General features: G+C 50.8%; 1 protein-coding gene across 2 annotated transcripts in view; it reads left to right on the top strand.

The window, feature by feature from the left end:
* Window positions 1-26,713, top strand: part of LOC146812807 (alpha-2-macroglobulin-like protein 1) — a 747,116-nt gene that overhangs the window by 156,272 nt on the left and 564,131 nt on the right. The gene's annotated exons all lie outside the window — the stretch shown is intronic.

The following is a 26,713-nucleotide window of genomic DNA, read 5'->3' as shown; positions in this document are numbered from 1 at the left end:
ATGCATGCCTGTTTATTCACAAGTAGTCCAGTTTGTTCCTTTATGTGTTTTTGCCATTGAAGTCATGGTGAAAAGCTGGGGCCAGGCATTGTTAGCTGTGCTCATCTGTTCCAACACCGCATCACTCTAAAGGTATAACCCTAATTCTCAATCCAAGAAGGGATCTCAAACCCCAAGGCTAGCTCAGATGATATTACATAGTACCTATCAGCCATCCTCAGTTGAAATGGTATTGGCTTCTATTTGCATTACATAACCTTAGGTTTTCACCTCTGGCTCTGTAGAAAGCTTACAAACAAGTTACTTACCTTTGGATATATTCTTTCTGGTTAATGAAATAATCTGATGGATGTAATAGCTACAGATGATTCCTTACATAAATCTTGGTGTGAGGACGTTTTAAATAGCAGTACCTCATCTCCTGGATCACATGGCGCTGCTTGTTCCAGGGCTATTGTCACACAACTTCCGGAAAGTGACATTGCCACTACATGTAAGGCACCACATGCCAATGGTGTTGGTTCCTTTCACTTTTTCTGCACCCGCACAGATGCTTGCATGCAGAGGATGGAGCCACGAAAACAACTATAATATTAAAAAGTCAAATTCTTTTGTCATTCTCCAAAGAGAAAGCAGGAGGACAGTAAGGGATTTGATGGAAGCCATATCACCAATAGCAGAGAGCACTACCATTTTTCTAATGTATATCCACTTCCACAGATTCCTTAAATGAACCTCGCCCTCCCCCCAAGCATCCTTGAAGATCGAGGTTTGAGGAAATATTTATGGAGAATTATATGAGAAAATCTGAAACTGTTCCCATCTTCAGCTTCAAAGCAATTAGTGTTTTACCAGTGCATAGTGGACTAAGTGGTTTCTTGACTTAAATGATTTGAAACATCATACAAAAAGGCAAATGTAGCTGCCTTGGGCCTAGTCTTGTGGAGGAGGACTTCTTTCCATTAGCTCATAATAATGCCTCCAGATTGTCCTTCCAAGGTGGAAACTTGAAAATGTCCCAGAGAAGATTTGTTCTGCATACCCTCTAAGGAATCTGGACACTAATGGTGATCTGAACTAAGTCCTAAGTCTGGTGAACAGCTACACGTTGTGATGGTGAAGGTATTATTTTACTGTGCTACATTGAAACCTTCCTCGGCAAGTGACGCACCAAATCGAAAGTCGGTGTACTCTTCTCACTTACAGTGGATCCACCGATTCTTCACGACACCAAGAAGGGACGACTGTCCATGTGTTAGAGTATGTAGCCCCTTGATACAACAGAAAGATTCTACCACTTTGCAATATATCCCTCCTTGTTTGGAAAGCTATAGTGATGGTGGTGGGAAAATTGTGTTTAACCCAAAAATTTGTCATGGGAAACACTATGCGGCTGATTAGGATGGCGGTCGGAAAACCACCCCGACCGCCATGGAAGCGGAAAACAACCGCCCGCCTGTACTGTGGAAAAACCGGCAGCCAAATTAGGATCATCCGCCCAAAAACACCGACCGCGGTGGACGGGGCCAAGAAAAACCACCCGTAGCGGGCGGTGAGTGCCAATATCCTTCCGAGGCGGTCAGATACGCGGCGGAAAAACACAAACCCGCATCAAGCATAGCCGAGCCACCGCATGGGAAATTAGAATATCCCCGACGGTCCTGCGGTACGTACCGCTGTATCCGACTGCCACGGTTGCACACTGGGATGAATGGGAGAGCCAGCGGAAGAGCTACAGCACAGCCACCGCTGCGGAAGAACTGTGAAAAACATGGCGGACGAAGCCAAAAACCCACAATAAGGCTAAAAAGTGCACACAGCAAACTAGCCATGCCCCCCCAATACACAAAACACACCCCAATGACACAACCACATGGCAAAAAGAAAAATACATCTCCCAGGACAACACACACACCACACCTGACAGCAATACCCATTTGGACACACCCACATAGCTGAGTACAAAACCAGCCCCTTCCCTGACCACAATCCTTTGCAATACTCCAGGACAGAAGGGACACACACCCCAGGTTAAAGGAGAGGCAAAGAACACAACATCACTAGCCACACCTCATACAGCACCACCACCACTTCCACACCTGCACCACTAACCCCCTGCACATCACACACTATACACACCACAACCACACCCACTACTCACACCCCTGCACCCACAACCACTTTGCACACCACACACCATGGCAACACAGAAAATGCCCAAATTCACTGAGAGCGAGCTGAAGGTTATGGTAAATGAGATAGTCAGAGTGGAACCACAACTGTTTGGTACCCTAGTCCAACAGACACCATTAGCCACAAGGACACAAATGTGGGCAAGGATAGTCCAAAGGGTCAATGCAGTAGGGACCACCCCAAGATCCAAAAAGGAGATCGTGAAGCGGTGGCATGATCTGAAGAGGGTTGTCAAGGAGAGGAGAAGCAAGAACCGTGAGCTGGCTCAGAGGACTGGCGGGGGCCCTTCCATTCCATCAAAACCATTCACACCATGGGAGGAGAAAGTACTTGCCATACTGCATCCAGAGAGTCTCACAGGAGTAGCCAGGGAAGTGGAGGCTGGTAAGTACAAACAAATGACTTCCACCACACTGATATGTACTGCTATGCACAACTACAAAGCTATACCACCTTGGACAAATCCCATCCACCTGCACCACACACTCACAAAAACATGTCTCACAGATCCAACAATCACCCACTCCCATTCACCCTAAACATAGCTAACAACATTACCATGGGGTCATGAGTACAGGCAGACAGCACTTCAACTCCCAACAGGCCCCCTTGTCCCACAGCATCAGCAAGATGGAGCCCTCGCCCCCACCCAGAAGCAAGTGTCAGCCATTACATTACCCTCATCAAACGTACAGGTAGGCAGCCATCTCCCCTGGGAGGGTGCCTGTGGGTGGGAGGCCTGTACCACTACTCCTACCATGCACCCTGTCCCACACCTCAGCAGGATGGAGCCCTCCCCCACCCCACCCAGAAGCATTTGGAAGCCAATGCAGTACACCAAACAAACTTACAGGTAGGTAGCCATCTTCACATTGAGGGTGTGTGTAGGTGGGAGGTCTGTACCAATACTCCCACCATGCTCCCTGTCCCACACCTCAGCAGGATGGAGCCCTCCCCCACCCTACCCAGAAGCAGTTGGAAGCCATTGCAGTACACCAACCAAACTTACAGGTAGGGAGACATCTTCACATTGAGGGTGTTTGTGGGTGGGAGGCCTGTACCACTACTCCCACCATGCACTCTGTCCCACACCTCAGCAGGATGGAGCACTCCCCCACCCCACCTAGAAGCAGTTGGAAGCCATTGCAGTACACCAAACAAACTTACAGGTAGGTAGGCATATTATTCTGTCTTGTGACCCCACTGAGCAGCATGTAAGCCTCCACCACACACACACAGATGTGTCACATAACAAAGCCAAATGTGAGCACATTACAGGTAAGTAGGCAGTACATGCACCCACACATTCATCAAAAAAGAAATGGTGCCATATGACAACACCAGCCATCCCTGCACAAATATGTACACCTACCCCATTGCCACACACAGTGTGCACACAGGTAAGCTAAATAAACTGTCACAGCTACCAAAGTGTGACCCACCAATGCACATGTAGAATAAAGTCTGGGCACAATTATGCACAGCACCTATTGACATGTGCATCGCCATGGGGCAAGTGCAACAAGGACCATTCGAAAAACACAAAAGCATGTGTGGTGGTACAAATCAAGATAAGCACATGACAGGGCAAAGGTATGCAGGAGATGACAATGGCCAGTCCATGGCCAGATGTGATGCCTGCCAGGTTAGACAAATCAACAAAGAGTCCTCAATGAAAAACATGTTGTGCCAGTCCCTAGATGGCAACAGGTCCCAGTAATCATGACTTATGCATGGCTCACATGGTATGTCTTGACACCTCACACCATGGACCAGTAATGCATGTACCACTGCATATTCATATTGTTAGGATGCACAGTTGTGCACATAGTAAACAATGTGATGATCAGTCAATTGTGCTGTGTACAAAAAGTGAATGACACACAGCTAACACAAAGCTTGTGGGGTGCACTACAATGACCATTTTCCCATCTGATCCACAGGTGACCAAGAACTCACTGCAGAGGACAACACCAGCAACCTGCAGAGCCAGTCTCCACCACCGGTACATGGACTCTTGGATGTTGACTACCGGGATTCTCTGGATGATGAGCTCGAAGCCGGCCCATCTGGTGTGCCAGGGAGCAACAGGTCCCAGGACCCCATCGTCCCCACTACCACATCTATGGCAATAACAACTTTGCTGCAGACCGCTGCTGTTATGGCCTGTGTGGCCACCACCACCACCACCAGTGCTGCCTGCAACACCCTCCCTGTCCCAGAGGATGGCCACCCCACACCACCGATGGTGGAGGGCAGGGAGAGGATGCGGGTGCCCACAGTGGTGAGGCAACAGGTCCGTGGTAGCAGGGCAGGTGGGATGGGCAGGGTCACCCACAGACACCAGGAGGCTGGGACCCAATCCCTGGAACACATCACCAGAGTCCTTGGCGCATACGAACAGGCCCAGGGACGAACGGGCCAGTCTGGAGAACTGTTGCATGAGCTCATCCTGCTGATGAGGTCCATCGACACCCGCATGGGGCAAATTGTGGACCTCTTGGGCCAGCAAGTGGCGGTACTGAGGGACAGGCCTACGCCACAAACAACACCTCAACCTCCCTCAGGTGGGCCGCAGGATGACAGTTCACCATCCTCCCCTGCGCCCACAGAGAGGGGTGAGTCCTCAGACCCCACTAGCCCTGCAGCAGGGCCCCCCTGCCAAACGACGAAGGAGCCATCCTAAGAAGACCCTGGGAGTATCTGGAGGCCAAGCACCTGCCAGACGCCAGTCACGGAGTCAGCCATGATGGCAACCCTCTTCACCACTGCATTGACTTTTTGGATTGTCCTTCCCCACACTGCCTTGTGAATGGCATCTGTCTGTTGGACTGGGTCACCACATCAATGTGGTGACTACTCAATTATCTCATTTACCATTACTGTCAACTCACTGCTCCACCACCACCTCATTGGAAATGTACACCCCCTCACATTTCACCATTGCAAATAAAATATCCTTACACACATTTTGTTGTGTCTGCTCCGTCTTTATTGCAGGATGCACAGCCTTCAACAAGATCACAATATACCAGGAGTATGGGCTGTATGTAGGCAAGGAGAGGTCGAAGGCACCTAGGGAAACACAACAGAAAAACATTCACTGGTCTGGGTGTGGCATCACAGACATCACACAACACCTACCATCAGGATCATAGATTTTCACCACTAATAGGGATGGAGTGCTGTGACTGACTAGAAAACGACACGAGAAATGATTTGAGAGAGGGCCCCGACCTTGTTATAAATATCCAGCATTCACAAGAGGCAGAGATTGACACCCCTGGCGCACCTGTAGTAAAAAACAAAAACTTTTTATCCTGGAATATTGCAGGCTTAGCAAACAAATTCAAGGACCCGCTTTGGCTAAAATTTGTGAGGCAATTCCTTGTTATTAACCTCCAGGAAACTTGGTCAGTGGAATGTGATTTATTCCTGGAGGACTACAGGGCTTTTTTTGTGCCAGCTATCCCCTCAGCTGGGGGTAGACCCATGGGAGGATTAGTAACCTATATCTCCCTGAGAGTCGATTGTCAGATTCAGGTCATCTCATCCCCTAGCCCAGGTATATTGCCATTGATTTTAAATAGGGGAGACGAAAGTTGGGGAATAATTAATTTCTATAACTCCGCGACTTGCCCACCTGGTGTGAGTAATATAGCTACCTTGGGCACTCTTATTCATCAATCTTACGGTTCCATTCTTCACAACTTAACGGTTTCTGGGGATTTTAATATTCACCCGTACGGAAACCCCATGCTCACTGGAGTTTCCGAGCTGGGCTGTCCACGACTCAAGGGGTTCCATTTTGAACACTCTATACAAGGGGAGGCATTAAATAATCTGATGTGTGATCTGGACATGATGTGTACCATGACCATTTCGGACCCACTTCGTACTTTCCCTGTACCCACCTTTCACAGAAGAGGGAGGGGGTCATTCATCGATTATATTTTAATTTCCTCCTCCTCACATGCATTATTTAGTGGGTTTCATATTGAGGATAGTGTATTTAGTGATCACAACCCTCTATGTGTGTATCTGCAGGGACCACTGTCGGTCCAGATCAGTGGAGCTGTATCAACGGGAGTGCTTAAAGCAACGGACGGCTTACGCCGACTGAAATGGTCCCAGATTACTCAAGATAATTTTTACCGGAAGATAAGAGAATTGTGCGCCGTTGAGGTAGGGCTGTGTCTGGATGAAGGCTCTCCGCCAGGCGAGGTTATTAATGCCTGTGCATCTATTGTAAAAAAAGTTGGAAAGATCTTAAGTGTCCCGGGTGGCAGACGGGTGCACCATGGACCGAGTTGGTTTGATTCCCCTTGCTCTAAGGCCGCTAAAAAACTAAGGGAATCTTTGTCAGCAAATCCTCGAGATCCTGTATTGGTGCGAGTCTGCTGGAAGGAATACAAGGATTGCTTGGCAAAAAGGAAAGGTGACATGAAGGAAGAGGTCTGGAAGGAGTTGATTAACTCTAGTACCCTACGGAGTAGCTCCAGGTTCTGGAGCCTTGTGAATGGGCCTCTTTCTGCTCAGGAAAGAGTGATGGCTCTTGACTCCCATATAACGGAGGAGGAATGGGTGCTTCATTTTAAATCAATGTTTGAAAGTCCTATAGAGCTCCTCCCACAGGTTGGTCATGATATGAATGTCCCTGTAGTGAATTTTAAATTGGGTGAGGTGGTGGAAGGCATTTTAGGCTTAACAAGCAATAAAGTCCCAGGCCCGGACGGTATCCCCCCGGACTTATTTAAGTCTGACCCTTCTTTCTTGGCGCCAATACTCCTGGCAGTGTTTAATGCAGCCGCAAAAAATGGGTGCCCTGAGTCCTGGGCGACCTCGACAGTTGTCCCTGTTTTCAAGAAGGGGGACAGGAATAGCACTTATTGCTATAGGCCAATCTCCCTTCTTGATTCAGTGGTCAAGGTCGTGGGATGTGTACTCTTAGACAGATTGTCTAGCTGGGCAGAGAAGCATAAAATCTTATCAGATGTCCAGTTTGGCTTTCGCCCCAGGCATTCTACAGTGGCTCAATGCCTTCATCTCTCTTTGATATTGAGTAAATACACAGTTGCGCGCACGGGTACTGTATACCTTGCCTTCATGGACCTGTCCTCAGCTTTTGACTGTGTCAATAGGGTCAAGCTGTGGCAGGCCATGAGGGCAATGGGGGTGGAGAACAGTTTTGTGGACTTCTTGGAAGATCTGCATTGGCCATCCAAGGCCAATGTAAGGTTCTCCCAGGACCTCAGGGTCACCAGGGATTTGGATATCAAAAGGGGAGTAAGACAGGGGTGTATAATGGCTCAATTTTTATTCAATTTTTATATAAATGATCTGGACAAAGTATTAAGCAGTTTGGAGGTAGATTTCCCATACGTAGGGCGGCGTGGACTCCCTGTCCTACTGTACGCGGACGATGCCGTCCTCCTTGCTAGGACGGCATTGGGCCTTCAATCTCTGCTTGAGGCTTTCTCCAGCTTTATGTCGGATCGGGATCTGGCTATTAACAATACGAAATCTTATGTCATGCAAGTGGAATTGCACCCCAAAAAAACCTTCCATTTTAGGGTTGGCTCTTCCCCCATCCCCCGTACAAATGTTTTCTCTTATTTAGGGGTTCTCCTGAAGGATCAGTTACAATGGGGGCCCCAAATGACCAAGAACAGAGGGGCTATGGCCACGGCAAATGCGGCAATTTTTAATTTCGCCACAAAGATAGGGAGGAGACCAATAGGTGCCATGTTAAAGGTATATCAGGCTAAAAGCCTGGCTTTAGCCAGTTATGGGAGTGAAATTTGGGGTCACACTATAGTGAACTCGTTACAGGTGGCAGAGAACAAATTTCTTAAGCGCCTGTTGTGTTGTGCCCCGGAAAGCCTCTCTAACTTGGCGTCCCACGAAGAATTGGGGGTCCCGTACCTGAGTGACACCCTGGCCTCGCGCCTTCTTGTATTCTGGTTAAAATGCTGGTTGAATCGGGAGATAAACCTCACCCACACGATAATGAGAGAGTGCTTGACACTTGATAAAGCACTCCAAATTCCATGGCTTAATTATATTAAAAGAAGCCTGGAAGAGGTAGGTCACGTAGAGCTATTCTATAAGCCTGAAACTATCACCAAGAAGGATGTGGAACTAGTTAGGGTAGCCTATCTATCATTAAAGAAACTGGATAGGGACGAGCAGGAACTCAATAAAGTAAGTGTCCGGAGGTTTTTATTGCTCAAAACAACTCCACTTACTGAGCCTTACCTCCTAGGGTCCCTGTCCACACATGAGATGTTTCTTTTAACCAGGTTCCGGACAAACCTCTTTCATCTTCTGGTGGCTAGACCCAAGGGCTGTCACAGAGGACAAGTGTTAGCATCCTGTGGTTGCGACGGCCAGTCTCCACAGGATTTGCTGCACTTTATGTTCTTCTGCAAATTTTATTCAGTTCCACGGAAACATTTCCTGGTCCCTATTCTAAAGAAACTGAATTTTAGACAAGCTCGCCCAGCCCTCTTGTATTTACAACTACTGAACGAGGATTTTATATTTTTTGTTGTGGCTATTTAAAATCGATAATGAAATCAAGGGCTTGTATGGATGTATAACGTGGGAGTTGATGTTACTTTGGGCAGATAATAGCATGTTGGCCCAAGTCCCCTTTAGGGTGTAAAATGAAAAGCAGCCCTATTTTATTTTTTCTACAATGTTTCATTGAACGTTTGTTCCTCATGAATTAGTAGTTTTGCACACTCCGATCTTTCTGGCCCTTCTCTTTTATTAACATGAAATATCCCGGAGCTGGTTTGTTTTTTATGTCGTGTTTTAACATGTCTGATTTTATGTATATGTTGATCTGTAACTTTTATGGTTGCCCTTATGTAACCGAATAAAGTTTAATTTGATTTGACTTTACCATCAGGATAACCCAACATACACACGTCACAATGGGCAGCAAGTGTCAACATACTCGTCCTGTAGATGTTCCCAAATGACCTGTCCCAGAAACATTGCCAACCACTGCTTAGTCCACAACTGGCTGCTGTTACAATTCTCACATACCTCTTCACGACAAGAGCAATATCAGCAGACAATGGGTATGTTGTACAATGTCACCCACCGCCAAGTGAAGTAGCTGGTGACGAGCTGTTCACGCAGGTCAACACCTTCCTCCTCTCCACTATCCTCATCACTGGACACTGGCTGATTTGCAGGCTGGGGCCTTGGGTCCTCACCCTCATCCAGGAGCAGGGGAATCTCCTTGTGAATGGGTAGGTTGTGGAGCATGCAGCATGCCACTACAATCTGGCACACCTTCCCGGTTGAGTATGCCAGTGCACCTCCGGTCCCGTCCAGGCAGCGGAAACGTGACTTGAGCAGACCAAAAGTACGCTCCAGCTCCTCCCATGTGCCTCATTGTAGCGTACTTCAGCGGGGGTCCTGGGATTCCGCAGTGGGCTCAGCAACCAGGGACGGTTGGGATATGCAGAGTCACCTAGGGATGACAAACACAAATGCACATTGCAATGTCGCTGAGGCCCAGGGCAGCAGGTCACACACCCAGCACGCCATACTACTAGGCATACTCACCCACAATCCATGCACGCTCGGGGAGCAGATTAGCCATCAGCTGTGGACAATGCTGTTCCGCAGGATGTAGGACTCATGGGCCGAGATTGGGAATTTGGCACACACGTGGGAGATGATCATATCTGCCAAGCATACCACTTGCACATTTATGGAGTGGTAATGTTTGCAATTCCTGTAAATGTGCTCACTTGCCTGTGGTGGCAAAAGACCGACATGGGTGCAATCAATGGCACCAACGACATTGGGGATGTGTCCAAGGGGATAGAAGTCTCCCTTGACAGCTGGCAATTCTGCATCCCTGGGGAAATGGATGTATCTGTCCTTGTATATCATCATGACGGACAGTACATCACGCAGCACCACGCTGAACATCGGTTGTGACATCCCACCAGCACTGGCCACTCTGTCCTGGAACGATTCAGTGGCAAAAAAATGCAGGGCCGCCATCACCTTGTAAGTAGGGTTGAAAGCTGTTGGATATGCCCTGCGAGGCTGCAGGTGGGGCTCCAACAGGTCACAAAGGGTTTTCAGGGTGACTCTATCCAGCCGGCATTTCCGGATGATCGCAACATCCTCCATGTCCTGCAGCACCGTCAAGTGACAAATCAGATTTGGCCTCCTCCTATTTGAGATGAAAGTGGACACATGTCAATGCAATACATCATGAGATGGGCCCAGCATTTCGCGTTCTCGATGGCACAACAACAACAATGACTGCCATCAAAATTGAGTTACAGACCAGCTTCCATGTAGGGACATCTTCAGCTACACAAAAGGCACACTGGTCAACTTACACAAAACAGTAGCTCAAATAGCACCTTGGTCAATGTGAATGCACATAGGGATATGGCCACATTATACATGGGTACGCATTGGAGTATAGCATCCAGCACATGTGTAACAAATCAACCCCACTGTGTCCTACATAGCTGCTGTACCTGTCACACCTTCATGCATCATCTCAACATGGCACACCTCCACTACACAATGACCACAGTCGGCGCAGAAATGTCAAATGAGCAGACAGAAGAGGCCATGCAAAAAGGATCATCATACATTGAGCCAAGCATTGCTGTGATTGTCAATACACCCCAACACTTTGACATGTGTACACATTGTAGAGCCCAGGACAACACTGTCCTGCCTACCCAACCATCAAATCCATAAGTGACATGTGAGGGAGTACAGGCCAATAGACAAAGGCACATACACAAACATGGCATGCATAGTCACCAGTGGAGTAAATAGAACATTGGCATCGTGTGCACAATGATGTGCCATTGACCATGTGGGCCCTGTGCACTGTTGATGTTTGCCAGATGGTCAATTCTATTGTACGCCATCCATATCGTGGTAGCTACTGCCTGGCCCCGGCGCTGTGTCACCAGCACCCCCCATTCACACAAGCGTGGTAGAGATAGGCATGGAAACATGGGTAAATGGCGGTTGGCATGCTACGCCGCCTGAATCACGGTGCCTCGTGTCAATGTATGGCACCCATTTCGCGGTAGCTACCACCTGACCCCGGCGGTGTGTCACCAGCACCCCCCATTCACACAAGCGTGGTAGAGATAGGCATGGAGACATGGGTAAATGGCGGTTGGCATGCTCCGCCGCCTGAATCGCGGTGCCTCGTATCAATGTATGGCACCCATATCATGGTAGCTACCGCCTGGCCCCGGCGGTGTGTCACCAGCACCCCCCATTCACACAAGTGTGGTAGTGATAGGCATGTAGACATGGGTAAATGGCGGTTGCAATGCTCCACCATCCATATCGTGGTAGCTACCGCCTGGCCCCGGCGGTGAGTCATCACCATGGAGCTTGCCCTAGAGCCAATGGGAACCTTGATAGCGGTGGCATGATGCAATTTTGAAGATCGCGGTAGGCGTGCTCCACCACCGCGGAGGCGGTCATTGGATGCATTTGAAAGATGCACCATCGCGGTAATGCACACCGGGCCCCAGCAGTGTGTCACTGCCATGGAGCATGCCCTTACAGCCAAGGGGAACCTTGATAGCGGTGGCATGATGCAATTTTGAAGATTGTGGTAGGCGTGCTCCGCCACCGCGGAGGTGGTCATTGGATGCATTTGAAAGATGCACCATCGCAGTAGCGCACACCATGCCCCAGCGGTGTGTCACCGCCATGGAGCATGCCCTTACAGCCAATGGGAACCTTGATAGTGGTGGCATGATGTAATTTTGAAGATCACGGTAGGCGTGCTCCGCCACCGCGGAGGCGGCCATTGGATGCATTTGAAAGAGGCAGACCTGGACCACCAATTGCTGCAGCTTGGCACCTTAGTAATGACCCCAGGGGGCTATATATGTGTGGGAGTGAGCCTCACATTTCCACTGCTCCCAGAGCCTGAGACCCCTCACCTGCTGCTGCCTCCTGGGACTGCTGCCTGAGATCCCTCACCTGCTGCTGTCTCCTGGGACTGCTGCCTGAGACCCCTCACCTGCTGCTGCCTCCTGGGACTGCTGCCTGAGACCCCTCACCTGCTGCTGCCTCCTGGGTCTGCTGCCTGAGACCCCTCACCTGCTGCTTCCTCCAGGGATTGCTGCCAGAGACCCCTCACCTCCCAATTCCGCCGCTGTTGTCTCATGTCCACAGTGATGGCAAGGACAGAGAAGATCTGTGCCAGTCCCTTCACGAGCGAGGAGCTGGAGGTCCTGGTGGACAAGGTGCTCACACAGTACCTAAGGCTAGATGATGCCCCAAATGTCATGGTAAGTCATCAACAGTGGGTGGGTAGGGCAGGGGGGGCACACATGTAGTTGGAATGATGCAGTATGTGCCTGGGAGTGTGGGGTTGTGTCATGCACTGCCTGACATGCTGTCTCCAGGGGGAAGGTGTGTGTTACCAATGCCACAGGTTTGCCTGCCTGCACATGGATGTATGAGTGACCTGTGTTGTGTTGTCAGCCATACAGTGACGCAGAAGGTTGTTCATGCAGGAGTCAGGACAGTGATTGCTTGGCTGAATGGCTGTGTGTGTCCCTGTAGTCCATCTCAGTGTGAGCCCAGCTGGCCAGCACAGTACCCGTCCACAAAGACAAGGACACATCACTTCAGCCACAGAGTATTACGTCAGTCTTTTCTTCACATTGCACTCCTGCTATGGTCCATCTCAGCACAGTAGATTGCACACGACCGGCCATGTGAAGAGGATTTTGGATTTGTGAGATCATGTCCCTCAATGTGACATCCATGACACAGTCATCTATTCACAGGGCAGAGACATTGAGGGCTGCGCAGTCTTAGACACAGTGAGTCTACCCACAAACACAGGTTGACATGTGATGTATGTGTTGCTCAACCCAACAACGGACTGGAGATGTGGACAGGCTACATAGGTGTTTCAGTGCTGGCATCCTGCATGTGTGTGAGATGTGCAGGGACTGCGTTCCCCCTCACACGTGCATGCTTTTACATCAGCTTTTCCCATGCAGGTGTACCATGTGAGATGTACTCTAGTCTCTGATAGACATATCGTTGGATATGTGATGAGTTTGTATCTTGCTGCTATACTGATAGATGTCGGTACATGACACTGTGTCACTGATCATTTCTCCCTCTTGTCTCCCATGCCTGCAGCTCAAGGTACACCAACGTAAGGCCGTGTGGAGGGCCATTGCAGCGAAGGTGCATGCTCTGGGGGTCTCAAACCGATGGCGCACCCACTGCCACAAGAGATGGGACAACATCAGCCGGCTGGCAAAGAACGTGGCGGAGATCATCTTGGGGCTGCTTCCTTGCACTGGGCGTTTGGCACAGCGCAGCATGACTCCACTAATGGGGTGCATCTTGGCGGTGATACAGCCTGAGGTGGATGTATGTGTGAAGGAGCATCAGCAGCAAGCCAGGGGTGAGCATTTGGGGAGTCTGACTTTGGCTGAGAGTGGCTGCATGTGTACAGAGCCTGTGCCAGCGCTGGCCAATGTGATGTTGGTAGTGTGAGGCAGTGGCATGTAAGTGGCTGCTGGGCTGGGTGCCGGTGGCATGCATTTGCCCTACCTATACTTACAAAGGTGATTTGGATGCTGTGCATTCACATTACATTCTGAGTTGTGCTCTTTAGGTTTCTTCTGCATTGGGGTAGTCTTGGGAATCCCATGGGAGAGAACGGCAGTGTGACCGATCTGACTGTGCCTTCATCAATGCGTCCATTGCATGCACCCAGATTGGGGAGGCCTACACATCTGACAACAATGTGCACCATTCTATTGTCCCCAAAGTACAACATGGTGGGTGGCATGGTCTAATGTCCATTGTGCACTGTCATGTTGTAGCCTGTGTCTGTGTTGTCCCCTCCTGTTCCATCCAGATCTGTCATTGGCAACAAGTAGTGTGCCCCCATCATGTCCCTAGGTGTGCTCAGAGCTAGTTGTATGTCTGGTTGAACAGAGCCACAAGCAGGGTGTTGTGCTGTGTGGGCATCACATGGCTCACTCATGCCTGAGTTTCCAGTTGCCACGCACTGCTTGAGTCTATGTAGTGAGTTGGCACAATGTGATTGCATAGGGTGGTGTGCAACATGTAGATTTGGTCATCTTTTGTAATGCATTGCTTGCATATGTTTGTTCTGTCGCTGCCACTGACCTGACCCTACATCTCTCTCTCTCATGCAGCATCTCCTGTCGTCATGGAGGGACAGGAGACGGACACCAGTGGGATTGAAACTAGCACAATAGCTGCACAGGAGCCCAGTGACACAGATGTCACCAGCGCCTCAGTGGGGGACAGGAGTCTGCTGGAGGAATCCCAGCCTGAGAAGCAAAACATCACATCATTTGATGCCAGCAGGGATGCATCCATATTGGAGGGCACAGCGAACGTGGACTCTGCATCGTCTTCCACCACACAGCGGCCAGTGCCCACCCTCCCAGGCCACTTCCTCTGGTGCTGCCTGTGTCTGCCTCAGTAAGAGGGGAAGAGTGTCCTTCACGCCTGGCACCGCTGCCCCTGCCCCTGCCCCCCCTTCTGCCATCAGTGCTGAGTCTATGGACCTTTTGCACCAGCTGTGTGTAGGCCAGACAGCTCTCCTCAATGCCTTCATGGACCACAACAAGAAATAGGCCCAGGTGGTTGCTTTCATGGAGGGCATACATTCAGATGTGGGTGGGCTGCACCAGACAGTCCAGGCTTTGTCATCAACAGTGACGTCTGCCCTTCAACAGGCACATACTCACAGTCCAGCTCCGGTCCCTTTGTCCACCCCCCTGGCAGTGGCCACGTCTGATGATAGTGACCACGGTCCACATACATCCAAGTCACGATACAGCACACGAAGCACACAGCAGCAGCAACCCAAGCGGTCCCGGCCACAGACACCATCCCCACAGAAGACCAAAGCCACCCCAGAGTGCAGGGAGAAAAGCCGGTCATGCGACACCAGTGGACAAAAAGCAAAGCAGCAGACCTCAGGCACACATGCCTCAGAGGCATCCCCATCCAAGGACTCTCCGGCCCCTAAAGCATTGCGCAAAGAGAAGCATACAGTGTCTGTGCCCACCAAGGAGGTGGTGCATGCCAAGGGTACACCTAGGAAGGGCTCCAAGGCAGATTCACCCACCACCTCGACTCCCATTCCAAGTCCTGTGAAGAAGGGGCCGGAGGGCACTGTAGGGGTGACACCTAGTAAACAGCGGAAGGGGGGGCAGAGGCGAAGCTAGGCAAAGCGTTCCGCTGGGTCCAGCACATCACCAGAGGGGGTGCCAGCACCTGCACCTGATGCAGCTTTGGTGGTGAGTGTGCCTGTTGTGCCCACACCACTTCCCATTCATCCACAGTCAGACAAGCCATTTAGAATCCCCAAGAAGTGGAAAGGGGAAGCAGGGATCAAGAAATTGCAATGAAAAGTTGTAGTTGGTAGAAGTAAGGCTTTATTTGCGTGAGAAGAAATACAGAAACCCCATCCAGCAGCTGATGAAGAGCAACTGCTCACACAGTTCAAGTGGTGCTAGGCAACCCTCATCACATTCTAGAACAGGAGCTTGTAGCTGAGAAGGAGCAGAATACCACATCACCTCCCTCTTTATAAACAACAACATGAGAAATAAACAAAACAAAAAAAATAAAAATAAACAAAGAATATAGTATGCATAAAACATTCTAATCTCTAAATAGATAGAACATTGTATACAAAAGCACTAATAAACTAATCTTGGAAACGAATAGGCACCCGCTTTAGACGAAGTGGTCTTGAACTAATCTTGGGAGCAACAGAATCACGTTGAACTGCCCGTGAAGTGGAGCTCGCTCCACAATCTGAAATAGAAGAATGACATTTAGCAACCCTGTCTAAATTCCAAATCCTGTGATCAGTTGTTTTGATGGCATTCATAAACACCTTAATGACCCTTATGGGTTGGCTGTATTTTGACCCACCAGAGTTTCTCTTAGGCAACCTGATCTTAACCCAATCACCAACTTCAACAATCGTGTTCTTCACAGCTTTTCTCATAACTAACTTTCCTCTTCTCCATGTTATCTTTTTCTTTTTCGTTCCAGCCATCTGTGCAATCCATATCTTGATCCACAGACACTCTTTCATCTGAAACCCAAGAGGGGGCTACCTCCATGTTGGACTTGGCCCTTCTGGCAAGTTCACCCCTAGAACTTTTTGCATTATTCTAGCCTTTTCCCTATGGTGTATTAGTGATTTAGGCCACTAGGCGCTTTCACACTGTGTCCCAGTGGAAAGTGTGTGCGCTCTGGGTTACATTGAGTTAGACTGACCTGCCCTCCCAATGCATGGGGGATCTGAGTGACCATGTTAGTTCCTGATGCGTGGGGAGTGCAGGGCCGAGTTTGGTATGTGTGGACTCGTGTGATGAAATGCTGCGCGATGATGTGTGCGGCGTCAATGTACCTAGTGTGGAAGTGCCACTTCTAGAAGTGGGCATTTCTGTGTGCAGTGTGAGATGAGTGCCTTGTCTGGCGATTGGCTGCCTGAGGTCATGTGACGGGCTAGGGAATCCCCAGGGTCAGGAGGAGTCACCCAGTGGTGAATGGGGAGATCAGCAGCCAGATGGGTGGGAGGAGTACACCTGGGACCTGAATAAGGCTGGGCTTTCCCCACACAATGCTGGCTCCGCCCCCTGTGGTGCGACTGATGACCCTGGCCTGTCCTGTGAATAGGGAGAGGGGCTGAGCAAAATAAAGTGCTCAAGAACCAGTTGCATCTGGTTCGCCCCTCCCCTGCACCTTGAGACAAAGGCATTATGTGTATAAAAAGGGGCTGTGTCCCCTTACAAAATATTCTCTTTTTGGATCCTGACAGCGGGGGCTTGCTGCTGGTGGGGCCCAGGAGGGACCGCCATGGGGGCTACCTCCCTGGGCCCTACCTTGCCCCCTGGATGCCTTCAGGACCTTTTGGACCTTTTTGCTGGTCCCTTTACTCTGCCGAGTCTTGATGCTGCCTTTTTGCACCCTGAGGAGCGCTCCTGTTTTGGATCTGCAGCGCTGGGCTGCGATCGCCACCGAGGGAATCCCGACGTAGGGATTCCCCCATTCTGCCCGATGTATTGCGGGTGTCCACTCCGTGTTGGGAGTGCTGAGTGCAAATTATGGAGAGCGGGTGCCCACCCCACTCCCCTGCTATTTTTAATAGTGGGTGCCTACCCCACATGGCCGCTTTTCAATTATATTTAAATGCGGGTGCCCACCCCGCGTGCTATTATTAGAAGATCACCGCCGCAGCCCGCTCTGGAATAAGCCGGCCGGAGGCTGCCGATCGCAGTGCGGCCGAGGCGGAAGTCAGGCAATGATGTGCCTGGCGGCGGGCGGGACTTCTGGTTTTGCAGAGGAAGTCCCGCCGCCGCCTGCGAAGTCCCGGGAAGAGAAGGAATGGAGCCCACCCCGCGCTGGACTGCGCCGAGTGAAGAGAAGGAGGGCGGGAGCCCACCCCGCCTCCACGAGCCGAGAGATAAAGTCCCAGGTCCCAGGAGGGGGCCCGGGTGAAGATGGTAGCGCGGGGCTCCGAGGAGTGAGGGAAGCCCCGCGCCGCATGAGAAGTGCTGCCGGTCCTGCCTGCCGAGAGAAGAGCAGGGAGGAGACCCCGAGCAGCGCCGGTGAGTGGGGCTCGTGTGCGTAGTGCCTGGGAGAGGCACAGAGTCAGAGCGCCCCCATCTGGCAGAGGGCCGCTCCAACGCTTGAGGCCAGCATTACTTTTGGGGGCAAGTTCTTTTTGATTGGCGCAAGTTATCTCTAGAGCCTATGTGGCTCCAACGTGGGCATGTTGTGTTTAGGCCCTCCCCCACCCCCATGTGGGCACGATTGTTTCTCGAGCCTGCGTGGCTCCCACGGGCATAAGTATATTTAGAGTCTGAGTGGCTCCAACATGTGTGCAAGTTTGTTCTCCGAGCCTAGATGGCTCCAGTGGTTGGCGCATATGACTTTCAGGAGCCAGTGTGCTCCAGGGGACATGGTTATTTTCAGAGCCCGATGGCTCCAACGTTTGGGGGCCATATTTCATGTTAAAAGCGCCAGTGCGCTCCACAGTACTGGGGGACATGGTGTGTGTAGAGCCTAGGTGGCTCCAACGTTTTGGATATTGTTTCAGGGGCCATTGGGAGCCCATGCCTCCTATTTGCCTTTCCCAGCTGTGCAGCACTTAGTGCCAGCTGCAGCGTTTAGGCCCTGTTCTTGTCCCCAGCTGCCCAGCAAGTAGTGGGCAGTTGCTACGTTTAGGTTCTGGTGCGACCTGGACCCTAATGCGATTGAGGTGCTAACGTGATTGGGTGTTAGGAAATGTACTATGTAGAGCATGTTTTGCGCACCCTGTGTTTTATACCTCTGGATAGGATTTCTGCCTAGGAGGTTGTTTTACCTGTTTAGGTTGATGTTGGGGAGATTGTACTTCCCTGTGCGATGTACGCCCATAGTATAGTTATACGTATGTGGTTAGGTCTAATGCGTTAGACTAATGAGAAATTGCATAATGTGTTTATGCCCATGTGATGAATGCAGGATAGGTTTTATACCTGATGCTAGTGTGATGACGCTGAGGTCATTATTGCGCCAGTAGTTACTGGTTGTGCTCTACAGTATACTTTGTGTTTCCATTGGTATATGTTCTACATTTACTATTGGTGATTTGTGCTGATTCTGACAGTGGTCCATGTGGCCATGTCCTGTGTAAATAGTCCCTTGTAAAATTCTGCCCAGTGCCAGTTGGCACAGTGTAAATTGTGTGAATATTATCTAATGTGTTTTGGTATAATACAAAGGCTATTTTTATATATAACCTTGTGTGGAGTTTCTTTTGTGGTGGGCCTTGGGTGTTGTTGCTGGGTGCTCGCGCAAACGCTTTACACATTGCCTCCGGGATAAGCCTGACTGCTCGTGCCAAGCTACCAAGGGGGTGAGCAGGGGTTATCTTTGGCGTGTAACTCCCCAGCCCTGACTAGAGTGGTGGTTTCTGCCTGGCTTTGGCGCAAGCCCTAGCCAACCAGAAATCCCATTTGCCATACGACCCTTAAATAGCCTAAACAGAGATTTGCCTGTGGAGGAATGAGGCGTAAAGCGATATTCTCTCACTTTCTTCCTCACAGCAGCCTCCCAACAAACACCACAGGATCCGGCTTGCTGTATAGCTTCTTTAAGCACCTTGATAAATCTTTCAACAACTTCATTACTTTGAGGGTGATAAAGAGCAGACTTTTTGTGCTTAATACCCCTCATTGATAAGAAATCCTCAAACAACCGAGAGGTAAATTTTACCCCATTGTCAGAAAAAACTGACAGTGGAAAACCCTCTCTCTCAAAAAGCTCATCTAAACAATCTATTACAACAGAAGACTCTACAGAATTCACTATCTTTATTTCCAGCCACCATGAACACATGTCCAAGCATACAATGACATAGTGATCTTGCGACTTAAACTTCACAGGACCCAAGATGTCCAAAGAAATTTCCTTCCAAAGAGAAACAGCTTGCTCTCTAATAACCATAGGTTGCGTCCTACACTTGATTGATTTATCACAATTGGCACAGTCAGAACATTCACGCACAAGCCTTTCTATAAAAATGTCCAAGGCAGGCCACCAGTACACTTCCCTGATCCTTTCCTTAGTCTTGGCTATACCCATATGAGAGGCATGAGCACTTGCAACCAATTTCTCTCTGAGTACAGAAGGTGGAATGAGTTTACTTCCACGCATTAGCAGATTGTCCGCAACTGCCAACTCCTCTTTCACATTCCAAAACCCCTTCAAACTCTCAACACTCTTTCCGCACCAACCATTATTCACCATACAAATGACCTTTTGTAGAGATTGATCAGTAGAGAGATTTTCCTTCCATTCATCTTCCGAAATCACACCAGCAAAGCATTCATCTTCTTCACTCATATCATCATCCTCACCACTTAGTCTCGAAAGACAGTCAGCTAATACATTAAAGGAACCAGGTAAATACAAAAGTTCAAATTCAAACTCTTGAAGAGTAACCACCCACTTTCGAATGCGGTGTGAAATGAAATCTATCCCTTTCTTTGAAAAGACTTCTTTAAGCGGTTTGTGATCAGAAAGAACTTTAAATCTTTTCCCCCATAAAAATTTCCTTAACTTTTGCACAGCCCAGAAAACCGCTAATGCTGCTTTCTCTATGACAGAATAGTTGCATTCTGCACCCCTCAATGGCCTAGAAATGAACAAGATGGTCCTTTCCACATCATCTGCTTTCTGCAGCAAAACAGCTCCCAAACCAGTCGAACTTGCATCAATCATAAGTATTGAGGGCTTAGAAGGATCAAAACTACTAAAACATGGGGCATTTTTGAGGTGACTCTTAATATCAGTAAATTCTTTCTTGCAAGTTTGTGACCACTCAAACTCACACCCTTTTTTTAGCAAAGACCTCAGTGAGAAAGTCTTTCCTGCAAAATTCGGTATAAATTTATGATAGAACTCTGACATGCCAAGAAATTTAATGAGCTCATCCTTATTAGAAGGCGTACGTAATTTGACAGTAGATTCAACAAGATTTCTCTTTGGTTTGATCCCCTCTGCTGACACTAAGTGTCCAAGGTATTCAATTTCCTTAACATTGAATTTACACTAGAGGGGGCGTGGCTACGCAAGCCACGATGGTGGACGTGCATTGCTGAGGCTCCGTGCTCGGGCGCCTCTAACAGCTAATATCGAGCGTCACCGCGATCGACAAACGGACCCAGAAACATCGGAACCTGTCCGCATGGAGGTGCGGTGCATGCGGAGGCCCGAAGACACTCACAACTCCTGAGCAGGGCTTCCTTATACGGGGCCACCCGTGCCGCAGCCCGGATCTCAAAATGGGGCCGGGGGTCCTCTGAGCGGATCCAGTGGCAGTGCGAGGAGAGACCCAGGGACATTAATACACCACGCCCAGCCCGACTCGACATCCGGACGCCGTGGACCTGCAGCGAACCGGCGAAGGACTGCACAGAAAGCCACAGTGTAGGCGATTGTCGGCGTCCTTGACCCACCCGCCATCTTGACCTCTGTGCATCCGGCGCAAGCTAGAAGCGGGCCTCGACCCCCCCACTGGACATCCCAGGTACCCAGCGCAGCTTGCTCATAGGGGGACCGTGGGGAAGCAACGAATATTGGCGGGGACGGCGTGATCCGGGGGCCTTCTAACTATCCACATCGGACCCTGCCTGACCTCCACATGGCCACCCGTATAGCTCCATCGAACACCCTCGGTGAGGGCCCTGATCCGCAGCGACAGCCCCTCCAGAAGCACACGGGGGAGCTGACACACCGCGCCCGGTCCGCCCACCATCTGGACACAGCGGACCACCAGTGAACCCCCCCAGGGCCTCAAGGGACGCCGGAGATCGGTTAGGGCCAGCGCGACAGATCACAATACTGGAGAGCACCGGCACTCGGCGTGAGATGGTAGCGGGCTCTGAACTCCTCGCAGGACATTCCAGGTACCTGGCGTAGCTGGCGTATAGTGGGGTCAGGAGGGGACCACAACTTTCAGCAGGGGCAACACGATCCCAAGCTCCTCAACCACCCGAAAATGGACTTTGCCTGACTTTAATATGGCCGCCTGCATGATACCTGACTCCATAGCACACCCCCAGCGAGGGCCCTGATAATACAGCGACTGCAGAGATAGCCCCTCAACCTGCACGGGGCGAGCCCTCAACCCACTGGGGCGATGCATGTGACCCTCCGTTCGTACCACCGAGAGCACGTGCAGTCTTCACGAGGGCGGCCTAACGTTCGGAGCAAATCGCCCACAACCCCCTGCACCTGACAAAGGCGATCTCTATGCCTAGACCAGAGTGTGGGAACCGGAATACCAGCGAGGACTATCTCCTCCCGGGACACACTCCCGCCATCCACCGACACCGCAGGGCCCCGCTTCTCTTATTTGCTGACTCCCTGCACCTCTAAGGACTTGCAAGACCCATCCAGCAGCAACGCCCCCACACCACATAGGGCAAAGATGGGGAATCCAAAGCCTGCACAGCACAATGCAGTACCGGAAACCGCCCCGGAAAATATGCCGAAAGCCTCAAATTGGTCCCCCAGTACAGCACCTTCGCCGGACCTATCAATCTCGGACAAACTGGACAAAGTCCTCGCCGCCATCGAACTGTCCCGGTTATCTATAGAGGAAAGACTCGGTACATTGGCGACAGACGTTAACCTCCTCCGAGATGATCACCGTAAACTGGCTGACCGGGTGAGAACAGAGGAACGGGCGCTGGAGGAAATGCAGCCAACACTGAAGGAGCATCAGACGACGCTCCAAGGAATCCTCACCCGCTTATCTGCAGTGGAAGAGCACGCACAGGACATGGAAGGCCGCTCGCGACGCTGTAACATTCGGGTGCTGGGACTACCGGAGGGCGTCGAGGGAGCAAACCCCATAGACTATATGGACACATGGCTTAAATCCTTCACCCCAACATCAGACCGCACAGCGTTCTTCTCAATTGAACAAGCCCACAAGGTGCCCGCCCGAAAACCCCCACTTGGCGCAGCCCCCAGGCCGCTGCTAGCTAAATTCCTACACTTCCGGGACCGTGGTGCAGTACTCTGGGCGGCGCGACTGGCGGCGCCGCTACGGGTATAGAACAACCAGATAATGATCTTCCGGGACTATGTCCGAGCAGTGCAGTAGCAAAGATCCTCCTTCCTGGACGTAAAACGGAGACTGAGTGAAAATAACATTCAATATGCTCTGCTCTTCCCGGCCCGCCTCAAGATCCTCCACAAAGGCTCCTCCTTTTTCTTCACGACCGCAGAGGCCGCACATGATTGGGCAGACCAACACTGTAAGCGGGCACTCACCCCCAACGGGGCTCACCTCTCAAAACTTTCCGTGCTCGAAAACGCCCCATGAAACTCCACAACACCGAGACAAAAACGGCGATCGGCCTCCACGACTCGCCTGATCTAAAACAGATCATGAGGGAGAGGCGCGAAGCTTTGCAAGCAACAATTGACCTACGCTCCACTCAACGCTCGGAACCCATAGATCGGCCCCCGCATCTTTTCTCATCGGAAGGCGAAAACGACAGCGATGACACCACCTCGGGGGTTGACTCAGTGGCACCCCCCCACGCTACTCCACAAACGGCAGACGGACTATTGGATGGACAAGCCTCTCCTCTCTCACCTTGAAACAGTCCAGTAATACAGACTGCCAAACTGTATCCTTATGAGTAATGTCCATTACATGCCCACTGCCAAAAGAGTAGGGTTTGATACCCTGTAAGTGACGCACATTGATCCTTCTATATGCCCGTTTAGCGCACGGACTCGCACTTGCATGTCGCCACCCCCTATCATATAGAGCAGGTATCCCCCCCCCCAGTGTTACGGGAGGAAGTTTGGACACACCGTTTCCCGAACAATGAGTCCTTTGTATTGGGACTGTTTCCCGAACCCCTACACGTTGTTTACACCCCAGTTCATACAAGTCCCATTCCGCCATGGAACTCCACACCGTAGATCACCTGAGCGGCCAGGCTTACCCTTCACCTACTCTCCCCAGGCGCAGCGCATCCCTAGGAGACCACTTAATGACCTATCTAGTGGGCGCCTCACCCAACCCACACACAGCATAGATTGCTCATGGCAACGCTGACGAAAAACGCAGACATTAACATACTCACGCTGAATACACGCGGCCTACACACCCCACGTAAGCGCTACACGATCTATGCCTACGCGAAGCGGCAGAAAGCGTCCATCCTTCTCTTACAGGAAGCCCACCTCGACTTGACTGAAGCAGGCAAGCTACACGCAAAGTGGCGCGGCCTCATTTGTGCTACGACCTACTCATCATTTGCCCATGGGGCACTGGTCTGGGTCCGCCCAGTGACCCCATTCCGGGAGCTCAGACGGGTGGTGGACGGGGAGGGCAGATTCGCCCTACTAGAGGGACTCTTGGATGGTCAGTCTGTCCTTCTGGGAAGTGTGTATGCCCCGAACGTTGACCAGGACAAATTTTGGGACCGACTCACGAAAACCCTAGCCAAATTCACACATATACCCTGGATATTAGGGGGGGGACTACAATTGTATCCTGGACCCAGGACTGGACCGTTCCCACCCCCGCTCCCACACTCCCCCACTCACAGACAAATTGAGCGATTCAAGGCATGGGTCGACAACTGGTCGCTCACGGATGCATGGAGACTGCACCACCCTCAAACACGAATCTACTCCTTCCACTCCATCCCCCACAACTTACGAGTCCGGCTCGACCGTTTCCTATGTACGGCAACACTTCTCCCGCAAATGTCACTCAGATTATCTAGGTAGGTTTGTCTCAGATCATGATGCACATCTCCTAAGCCTTCAGTAGAGACCTCCACATCCCCCTGTCCCCACATGGCGCTTATCACGAGACTGCCTGACGGACCAAGTCTTCACGCACGAGCAACAACGTAGCATTCAAGAATACTTTACCCACAATACGGGGACCGCATCATCAATCCTAATTGAGTGGGACAACTTTAAAGTGGTGGCCTGTGGGGAATGTATTAAACAGAGAGCCGGGGCGAAGCCTACCCTGGAGCAGGCCCTTGACAAAGCGGAAAAGCGGCTAGCTACTGCCACTAAGGCCGCCGACCAGTCAGCGGCAGCGGCAACACAAATCGCCCAAGCCAAATCAGAGTACCAGGCAGAATGTGCGGACCTACGGCGTCACAACTTTCGGGCCTATGCGAGCCGAATGCATAAAGACCGCGACAAAACAGGCACACTGTTAGCGTGGCTAGCTAAACAAGACACGGAGGTGCGGCCCATCACCGCGATAATAAATTCTCACTGCACCCTGGTACAATCTCAGGACGAGATCCTCCAGGCATTCCATCAACATTACTCAGCAGTCTACAATAACCCCCTATCACTGGATCTAGAGGCAGTTAACCACTTCCTAAACCCCCTCCCCCTTCCCCAGATATCTGACACAGATAAGACAGATCTGGATGCGAAGATACAAACCACTGAGATTACACACGCTATACGAGCCCTAGCCCGTAACAAAGTGCACAAAGCCCCAGGTTTGGACGGGTTTTCACTCGAATACTATGCCACCTTTGCCTCCCAATTGACTCCCCGCTTATCGACAGTGCTGGACACAGCGCTACAATCCGGCGAACTGCCCAGATCCATAAGAGAATCGGTGATCGTAACCTTCCCGAAACCCAACCGTGATCCCCAGCTCCTAGCCTCCTATCGGCCCATCACGCTTCTTACAGCCGATTGTAAAATTCTAGGGAAAATCCTAGTGGATAGATACTCCCAAATTATACGCCCACTAGTGCATCCAGACCAGTGCGGATTCGTTCCGGGCAGGAATACTTCTCAGAACATACGCCGTCTTTTTCACATCCAGGATCACATTGGCGACCGCTTTCCCCGGGCGGCGTGCCTGGTCTTGGACCTTGAAAAGGCTTTCGATACCCTAACATGGCAGTTCCTCTTCCCAGTTCTCCGGCGAACTGGACTTGGCCCCACTCTCATAGCTTACACTCGCCTTCTCTATACCAAACTTCCCTCCCGGGTCCGCCTTGGACGCTACATCTCCCCGGAATTCATGATACATAGGGGCACACGACAAGGGTGCCCCCTCTCACCCCTATTATTCGCGCTCGCTGTTGAACCTTTAGCTATCCGTCTCCGCCGGGAGGGACAAGGTTGGGGCATCCCACTCGCTCGCAGACACCACGCATTGTGTATCTATGTATGCTGACGACCTTCTTATCTATATACGGGATATCACAGCGGATCTCACCCTACTCGAGACCGCCTTGACAAAATTTGCCAACGCCTCGGGCCTCAAAGTGAACTGGGACAAATCTATGGTGTATCCCCTCCACCCGAGCGCCCCCCCCCAGGAAATTTGGATTGGCGACCAGAAAATAAGTTGGACCGTGGAAGCCCCCTGATATCTTGGGATTCGCTTATACCACTCCCCCACCGACATCTTCGAGGGCAATCATCGTAGGGCACTCGCCAGTATACGATCCATAATTGGGTTCTGGCGGAGTCTCCCGCTGGCCCCGATCGGTCAGGTAGCCCTCGCAAAAACGACTGCTTTATTATTTTACCAACCTCCCAGTAATCCCGCCCCGATCCTTTTTTAAAGAATTGGACTCACTCCTTAGCTCTCTAATATGGGGTAAAGGACGACACAGGATTTCGCTGGCAAAACTAAAACTACCCAGGACACAGGGAGGCCTCGGCGCTCCATCATTCGAAGCCTATTTTCTGGCGGCGCAGCTTCAGTGGCTTTCTTACTGGATGGCAGATAGGTACACATCCGAAACATACACTGCCACGGACCGAGTGACAACACCAGAGTTGCGTCGCCTACTCATACCGGGATCCCGTCCCACAAGGACCTACCCCCTCCAAGTGGAAATAGCCCGGAAATGTGTCCAACGTATACACCACATGACATCAAACCATC

This window comes from Triturus cristatus, chromosome 7 (assembly GCF_964204655.1).
Source record: "Triturus cristatus chromosome 7, aTriCri1.1, whole genome shotgun sequence".
Taxonomy (NCBI): Eukaryota; Metazoa; Chordata; class Amphibia; order Caudata; family Salamandridae; genus Triturus; species Triturus cristatus.
Note: the sequence above shows the minus strand (reverse complement) of the source record. Positions and strands in the feature narration are given on the sequence as shown.